This window comes from Phyllostomus discolor, chromosome 9 (genome assembly GCF_004126475.2).
Source record: "Phyllostomus discolor isolate MPI-MPIP mPhyDis1 chromosome 9, mPhyDis1.pri.v3, whole genome shotgun sequence".
Classification (NCBI taxonomy): Eukaryota; Metazoa; Chordata; class Mammalia; order Chiroptera; family Phyllostomidae; genus Phyllostomus; species Phyllostomus discolor.
The window spans coordinates 39789065-39798820 of NC_040911.2; the positions used below are offsets into that span (position 1 = coordinate 39789065).

Here is a 9756-nt window from a genome sequence, read left to right on the forward strand (position 1 = left end):
CAGGGGCTAAGTGGAACAAGGAATGGTAAGTTTGTGTTTAATGGGTACACGATTTCCAATTGGGAAGTTAGAAAGTTCTGAAAATAGATGGTAGTGATGGTTGTACAACAATGTGAGTGCACTTAATGATACTTTACTGTGGACTTAAAATGGTTAAAATGGTAAACTTAAGATATGTATATTTTACAATAAAAAGTGCACTCTAAATCTATAAAAACCAAAGAAGTCAGTCACAAAAGAATACATATTGTGTGATTCCATATTTATGAAATTCTAAAACATATAGAACTAATCTATGGTGATGGAAATCAGAACATTGATTAACCTTAGTGAGGGATTTATGGGGAGAGGGAATGAGGAACTATTTGGGAGTGTTCACTGGGTGTATACATATGTAAAACTCCATTGAGTTGTATAGTAAGATTTCTTTATTTTACCACATATTAGTTATATTTTTAAAAAGCCTGTGCTTCTGCCCTAACCAGTGTGGCTCAGTTGGGCTTCCTCCTGCAAAGTGAAAGGCCACTGGTTTGATTCCCTTTCAGGGCAGATGCCTGGGTGGTGGGTTCAGTCCCGGACTGGGGCATGTGCAAGAGGCAACTGATCTGCTTGATGTTTCTCTTTCACATTCATATTTCTTTTCCTCTCTTCTTCTCTTCCCCTCTCTCAAATAAACAAACAAACAAACAAATAGATAAAATCTTTTAAAAAACTATGCCTCTAATAATGAATGGGCTATTAAAAAAAGAAAACAGGTTAAATTGAAACAAAAACAGATTGAGATAAAAACAGGTTAGGAAAGTCTTCAAGGAAACCACAATTTTAAAATGCAGTAACTCAAATAAAATCCATTCTGGAGGCTGGATATAGGTGATTTCTCAGTGCAAAAAAATGAAATTGGTGTTTCAGAAGACAGTTTGAGAAGCCTTCCCAAAATGTAGAAGAAAAATATGAGGGGAGACCCCCCCAAAATAAAATTTATTCATTAAAAATTGTATATTTACTCTTTCATGTTTAAATTTCAGTCACTTTCAAAGTACTCTCCATGTGGTGCAATACACCTGTTGAGACATTTTTTCTACTGCTCAAAACACTTTTTAACTCATTGATTTTTGATGCATTTTAGTGTCTCTGCCAGTTTTTGTTTCCACTTCTTCCACATGGGCAAAACGTTTCCCTCTGAGACCTTTTTTCATCCAGGGAAACAAACAAACAAATAAAAAAATCACTCAGGGCAAGATCAGGAATGAGGAACTAGGGAATGAATAGGGAGGATGGTGCATGGGGGTCGTGCCATTTTTTTGGTCAAAAACTGCCGAACACTCAGTGTAGTAGGAGTAGGTATGCTCATAAATCACCCATATAAAATAGGCAAACATGTTAAACAAGTCTTCAAAAAAATTCATTGAATCTGAATGTAGCCTCTCACAACAACACCAGCTGATACACTGATACAGATGGGTTCCTAGAATACTCATCTAGAGGGGGAAGGCTATACTACAAGGGGCCTGCTCTCCAGAAGATAATTCTGATTTTGAGGGGTTTCCCTCTCATAAAGAGAGATAAGGAGGACAAAGATGAGATCCCAAGTATTGAGAATAGATGTTCTAAAAGAAGAAAAATGAGATAAATGGAGCATAGAAAATAAATTAATGTATTACAAGAAATATTTCCTGAGGTGAAAAATGGCCTGAGTCTTCAGTACTCTCTTCCAGAAAAAAAAAAGTGATGACAAAAGATCCACTGGTAGGATTATCCCAGTGAAGTTTTTGAATTTCAGAAATACACAAATAACCCTAGATGAGCTGCACAAGAAAATGTTACCTATAAAATAGCAAAATGTAGGTTGGTCGTCTACTTTTTCCCCAGTAGCACTAAGTCTAAAAAAGATAATGGAGTAAATCCAATAAATATTTATGGCAAAATTTGTGAGTCAAACAAACTACATCTATCCATGTCATTGATGTATGGGGACAACAGACATCTTAGATGTATGCTAGATCTCACCTAAGTATTCCTCATTTTAAAATTATTTAAAGTTGGTGAGACTTCCGGCAAGATGGAGGAATAGGTGGACGCACCATACCTCCACGCACAACCAAGAATAGAACAACAATAATTTACAGATATAATATCACTCAGAACTGTCAGAGGATTTATCTGAATGGAAGTCGGACAGCCAAGAAGTTGAAGTAGGCCCGTACATCCAGACTGGTAGGGGATGACCAGCCGGGCAGGCGCGGGGCTGGCTCGGGTCAGCGGCGCGCGGAGGTCGGGGGAAATTTGGCACAAAATCAGCGCGACAGCCATCTGGGGCACAAGAACGCAGCGGTGATCCCTGAGTACGCAAGCAGCGGCTGGGGGAACCAGTGGGGCAGCGATTGTGGACCAGGGCAGAGCTCGTAGCCCAGGATCCCAGGGAAGTGTCTGACCCCAGGAGAACAGAACTGCCGCCATTGTTCCCCCCGCCCCCACATATAACGTCACAATCAGCGACTGGGGTGCCCAGCCCCAGTGAACACCTAAGGCTCCGCCCCGCCCCCCCCCCCCCACCATAACCAGAGCGACCAGACTGGAAAAGAAAAAAATAATAATAGGAGAGATAGGAAAAGACATAAGACATGTTTCCAGCAGAACAGATCAGTCCCCCAGGACTCATCCTTTTGAGCGACTAAGAAATAGCCAATCTATCAGATGCACAGTTCAAAACACTGGTGATCAGAAAGCTCACGAAATTGGTTGACTTTAGGTGCAATTTAGACGAAAGGATGAAGGTTACCATAAAAGAGATGCAGGAAGATACGCTGAAGAGAGCCAATAGTGAAAGGAAGGAATCTGAGTCTCAAGACAATACAGTGGACCAAAAGGAAGACAGAATCAACCAAGCAGGAAAGCATGATGAAATAAGAATTCAAAAAATTGAGGGAAAGCTTAAGAACATCCAGGACACCTTTAAACATTCCAACATCTGAATTATAGAGGTACCAGAAGGGGAGGAGCAACAAGTGGAAAAGTTATTTGAACAAATAATAAAGGAGAACTTCCCCAATCTGGCAAAGGGAACAGTCTTCCAAGAAATCCAGGAAGCTGAGAGAGCCCCAAAGAAGTTGGACCCAAGAAGAAACACACCAAGGCACATCATAATTACATTAGCCAAGGTAAAAACGAAGGAGAGAATCCTAGAAGCAGCAAGAGATAAGGGGACAGTAACCTACAAAGGAGTTCACATCAGACTGTCAGCTGATTTCTCAAAAGAGACCTTACAGGCAAGAAGGGGCTGGAAAGAAATATTCCAAGTCATGAAAGACAAGGACCTACATCCCAGATTGCTCTATCCAGCAAAACTCTCATTTAGAATGGAAAGGAAGATAAAGTGCTTCTCAGATAAGGTCAAATTAAAGGAGTTTATCATCACCAAGCCCTTATTTTATGAAATGCTAAAGGCACTTATCTAAGAAAAGAAGATAAAGAAAAGACGTGTATAGTAAAAGGACAGCAAACTCACAATTATTAACAACCACACCTAAAGCAAAACCAAAAGAAACTAAGTAAACAACTAGAACAGGAACAGGACCACAGAAATGGAGGGCACATGGAGGACTAGCAGTAGGGGGGTTGGGAGGAGGAGAGAGGGGGAAAAGGTATAGAGAATAAGAGAATAGAGAATCTTATAGAGAATAAGTAGCATAGAATGTAGGTTGAAAATAGATAGGGGGAGGGCAAGAATAGTACGGGAAATGTAGAAGCTAAAGAACTCACAAGTATGACACATGGACATGAACTAAAGGGGGGGAATGTGGGTGGGAGAGGGGGTACAGAGTGGAGGGGAGTGAAGGGGGAAATGGGACAGCTGTAATAGCATAATCAATAAAATATATTAAAAAAAGAAAAAGGAAAAAAATAAAATTATTTAAAGTTTTACTTCAGACTACTCAAAAATAAGTAAAAATTAAAATTTAAGAAAACAAATTCTCTACAAGAACTGGAAGCAAATATAGAAATTAAAAGAAACAGCTGTGGCCAGGTGGCTCTCAGTTTGTTGAAGCATCTAGGTTGTGTAACTAAAGCTTGTAGGTTTGATTCCCAGTCAGGGCACAACCAAGCAATGTTTCTCTCTCTCCCTCCTTCACTCCCTCTCTCTCCCCCTCTTCCTCTTTCTCTCTCTCCATCCCTCCCTTCCTCTCTGTCTCTAAAATCATTTTAAAAAATACTCTCAAGTGAAGATTAAAAAACACAGATGGAAGTTCCTCAAAAAATTAAAAATGGAACTTCCTTATAACCCAATGATTCCACTTCTGGGTAAATATCCAAAGAAATGGAAGTGGGAAATATCCAAACACTAATTCAAAGGAATACATGCATCCTTATATTTATTGCAGCATTATTTACAATAGCAAATTATGGCAGTAGCCCTGTGTCCATCAATAGAGGAGTGAATAAAAAAGTGGTGGTACATATACACAAAGGAATATTACTTGGCTATGAAAAAGAGTGAAATCTTACCTTTTCCAATAACATGCATGGGCCTAGAGGTTATTACTCTAAGTGAAATAACTCTGAGAAAGGCAAATAACATATGACTTCATTTATATAGGGAATCTAAAGAAGAAAATAAATGAACAAATAAAATTAAAACAGACTCATAAGTACAGAGAACAGATTAATGGTTGCCAGAGAGAGGCAGAGGCAGGTTATGGGGCTCGGTAAAGAATGTGAAGGGATTAAGAAGTAGTAATTGGCAGATACAAAATAGCCCTGGGAATGTAAAGTATAGAATAGAGAGTATAGTAAAAAAATATTTTAATAACTGTGAATGGATACTTGAAATATCAGGGAGAATCAATTTATAAAGTATATGATTGTCTAGCCACTATGCTGTATACCTGAACTAACATAAAATAATATTGAATGTAAACTGTAATTAAAAAATAAAATTTGAAAAAGAAAGTAAATATACAGAAATAAATCTAAATATTAGTTATAATTTAGTTACAAACCTGAAGGTAAGATTTTAAAACTTGAAAGAAGAAAGAAGGGAGGAGATAAGCTGGACAAAAAATGTGCTGTTTCTCATCCAAGTAGGAAGTTCAATAGTTATAGTTTTATTCTTAAATTTATAATCATAAAAATGTATATTTAACATTGTTTATGCTCAAAGGTAACTGCTAGTAGGCTAAAAACAAAAATTATTTATTCCAAAATCCAAATCATTGCAGAAGCAAAAGGAAAAATAAGCTCAAGTTTAGAGTATAGCAAAATATAGTAAGCAAAAACAATGATTAAGTAGAAATTTTTTAAAAGAATGAACAGAAACCATGGTACCTATGAGCTTTAAATACTTCAAAAAAAAGTATTAAATAAAGAAACTGCCATGATTGGTGTGGCTCAGTGGACTGAGTGCTGGCCTGTGAACCAAAGGGTTGCTGGTTTGATTCCCACTCAGGGCACATGCCTGGGTTGCAGGCCAGATCCCCAGTAGGGGGCACATGAGGGGCAACCATACACTGATGTTTCTCTTTCTCCCTCCCTTCCCCTCTCTCTAAAAATAAATAAATAAAAGCTCTAAAAAAAAATAAAGAAACCATTCAACAAAAAGAGGAATAAAAATTAATAACTCAGGAGACACTTATGCATGAAAGTATTTAATGTAGCATTGTTTGTAATAGCAAAGACTGGAACCAACTTATATGTCCATTATCAGGGTCCTGGTTAAATTGTTGTGCATGCTAAAAATGAACTACTCTTCAGTTATTAAAAAGAATGAGACTTCTACATTTACTGATACAGGATAATCTTCAAGATATATTGTTAGGAAAGGTGAAAAAAAAGCATGGTTGAGTAAAATATGTATAATAATATGAATGATTGTGTGTTTATGGAAAGAACAGAAGAAACCAAACAGCTCTTGCCTTTTGTGTTGAAGAACTAAGAGACCTGAGCACAAAGATGGGAGGGAGCATTACTTTTCATTGTATACCATATTGTATGTTTTGGATTTATATGCACATGTCCTATGCATGTATTAAATGTTCAAAAATAACTGTAAAATGTGGATTGGAACAAAAGATGTCTCTCAACCTCTTTCAGTACTAAAATTCATTGTATGTGTATGATGCTGAAATTACTATAGTTGGCTTACGTGCAGAGAGAAGTTGAAAAAATTAGTTCACAAACATTGGGAAGAGTATAAAGTAGACCCACAAAGAAGCAGAGACAAGGACCATTCAGGCCTTGAAAGGCTAAGAGAATATCATTTGTTCATGAGAGGTTCTCAACTCCTAGTTTCAGTCCCTCTGACGTCCAGTTAGACTTTCTGCTCTTGCTTAAATTGGTGTATGTTGGTTTCTGTTTCCCCCAACAACCATAAAAAAATGCCTAAAACCTTGACAATACAGTTATAAATAAAGTAGGAAAATCAAAATCCTAAATAAACTATTAGAAAAAAGAATTCAACTGTATATTGAATCAATGTGTATATGTGTGTATACATGTGTTCATCTCTAGGACTACAGGGTAACATAATATTAGATATTTTATATGATACATATATCAATAATTAAGTAAAATAAAAGCTATAACATAACTTCAACATATACCAAAAAAGCACTTGATACATAAAACACATTGCTAACAGTTTCAGAAAAATTGGATAATTTTACATGACTCAGACATAGTTTTAACTGTAGAGATTATTCTATTTCAGTTCTCCTTGTACTCTAACTACTTCTAGCAGAGTTCAGTTTGGTGAACCAGTAGATATCTTTAACACTTCTCTGACACTAATGTCCTTTTTAAAATGTTTTAAATAAGAAAGGATTAGCATCAGAGCCTTAAATAAGCAACAGTAAGTAAACAGAATTTTTTAACATTGTTTTGTGTCATTTATTTTTATGGTGACCTTTTATTTATGGAAAGTGACTCTGTTTTTCTATCTTCTATAATGAAGAAATGTTTCCTTTTAAATTAAATTTATAATTAAAAAGTGATATAAATGCCCTGGCTGGCGTAGCTCAGTGGATTGAGCATGGGCTGCGAACCAAAGTGTCGCAGGTTCGATTCCCAGTCAGGGTACATGCCTGGGTTGCAGGCCATGACCCCCAGCAACCACACATGGATGTTTCTCTCTCTCTCTCTTTCTCCTTCCCTTTCCTCTCTAAAAATAAATAAATAAAATCTTAAAAAAGTGATATAATTTAAGAAAAATGTTAACTAAATAGAAGCACATGTAGAAATAAAGTTAGTATTTGACTGAGGTCAATATACTAGTGAATCAAAAAATACTGTCTTAACATGATAAAGAATGTTCATTTTAATCAAAAGTTAATGCCATGCTTGAAGGTGAATTATCTCTGTGGAAAACTGGCAAAGGACAAGGATGCCTATCATCTACTAGTTCTAATGGTCTGGCTAAGACACTGAGACCTGAAATAGATGTGAGGTGTGATTATTGGTGAGAAGAAAATCAAATCATCATTATTTAGAAATTAGGATATTTAATCAAATCTATGATCTGTCCATTTTCACATTTTAACCTTTCAAAAACCAACATACATCCTAGAATCAATGACTTTTCACAGTTTGTTAGTGTCTCCTCCTTTTGGTGGTATGTAAATAATTATGCATCTTATAATTAATAGTAATGATGTTTTACACTCATTACTATCAAATTTATCAATATATATTTAAGGATTTCAAAAAAAATAAGAAAATTTTATACACCCAATAGCAGTTTAGTAAAATGGCTGCGGAAAAGATGATAAATATATCATAGTCAATAATACTCCTCTATAGCAATAATCATAAAATAATCAAAACAAAGTTTCTATTCAGGACAGCAAACAAAGTTTTAGAATACCCAGAAATAATTTCAGTGAGAAATATGTGTGGTCTGGGTGATAAAAATCTTTATAACTTTGTCAAATATATATTTTTAAAATGTTAACAAGTTACTAATTTTTATTGGAAAAATGGAATATCATAAAAATTTTGTTTTCTAATTAAATTATAAATTTAAAATATTTTCAGTTTAAATGTCAGTGGAATGGAGAGGGTTGGGGAGATACTTGAAAAATTACTCTAATAAATTATGTAAAAATAACTTTAAAATATCTTAGGAACTTATTTTATACAACTAAGCAACAAAGAGATAGCCAACCTATCAGATGCACAGTTCAAAACATTGGTAGTCAGGATGCTCATAGGATTGGTTAAATTTGGCTGCAAATTAGATAAAAAAAAATGAAGGCTATGCTAAGTGAAATAAAGGAAAAGGTACAGGGAACCAATAGTGATGGGAAGGAAACAGGGACTTGAATCAACAGTATAGACCAGAAGGAAGAAAGAAACATTCAACTAGAAAAAAATGAAGAAACAAGAATTCAAAAAAATGAGGAGAGGCTTAAAACTGCCAGGATATCTTGAAATGTTCCAACATCCAAATCATAGCGGTAGCAGAAGGAGAAGAGGAAGGGCAACAAGTAGAAAACTTATTTGAATAAATAATAGAGGGCAACTTCCCCAATCTGGCAAAGGAGATAGACTTCCAGGAAGTCCAGGAAGCTCAGAGAGTCCCAAAGAAGTTGGACCCAAGAAGAAACACACCAAGGCACATCATAATTACATTAGCCAAGGTAAAAACGAAGGAGAGAATCCTAGAAGCAGCAAGAGATAAGGAGACAGCTACCTACAAAGGAGTTCCCATTAGACTGTCAGCTGATTTCTCAAAAGACATTACAGGCAAGAAGGGACTGGAAAGAAGTATTCCAAGTCATGAAAGGCAAGGACTTACATCCAAGATTGCTCTATCCAGCAAAGCTTTCATTTAGAATGGAAGGGCAGAGAAAGTGCTTCTCAGATAAGGTCAAATTAAAGGATTTCATCATCACTAAGCCCTTATTATTTGAAATGTTAAAGGGATTTATCTAAGAAAAAGAAGATAACAAAATATGAGCAGTAAAATGACAGCAAAGTCACAATTATTAACAACTACACCTAAAACAAAAGCAAACTAAGCAAACAACTAGGACAGGAACAGAACCACAGAAATGGAGATCACATGGAGTGTTATCAACAGGCGAGTGGGAGGGGGACAGAGGAGGAAAGGTACAGAGAATAAGTAGCATAAATGGTAGATAGAAAATAGACAGGGGAAGGGTAAGAATAGTATAGGAAATGTAGAAGTCAAAGAACTTATATGTATGACCCATGGACATGAACTAAAGGAGGGGAATGTGGGTGGGAGGGGGATGTGCAGGGTGAGGGGAGTGAAGGGTGGAAAATGGGACAACGATAATAGCATAATCAATAAAATATATTTTAAAATATCTTAGGAACTTATTTTAAAAGGAAACTAACAAAGGAGGAATAGCTTTTCTGATATTAAATCATATCACATAACTAGAGTTATATTATTATGCTAGTAGAGTAAATATATTTACAATTGAATATAATAGTTCAGGAATAAATACTATCATGTATTACAATTAGCATATAATCATGAAAGTAGCATAATCAATCAGAAAAGACAAGTTTATTTAATAAATGATGTTGATAGAATTGTTTAGCAATTAAAAAAATTAGATTAGATTCTCACCTTATTCAATATACCAAAATCCATTTCAATGGAATTTTTAAAAAGGAAAAATAAAACCAAGCCATGGTGGGAGTATGGGGGCGGTGGAAATTGAAATAGATATAAAACTTTTGAAAGGTGGAAATATTTTTTTAAACCGAAAATAGTAAAAGAAATCTTTAAAA

General features: G+C 35.6%; 1 long non-coding RNA gene across 1 annotated transcript; it reads left to right on the forward strand.

Moving 5' to 3' along the window:
• Positions 1–1262: 1262 nt before the first annotated feature.
• On the forward strand, positions 1263–6838 carry LOC118496888. The gene is made up of 3 exons (XR_004899450.1): positions 1263–1379; positions 4446–4447; positions 6827–6838. It is a non-coding gene; the product is annotated as an uncharacterized LOC118496888 (long non-coding RNA).
• Positions 6839–9756: the final 2918 nt, after the last annotated feature.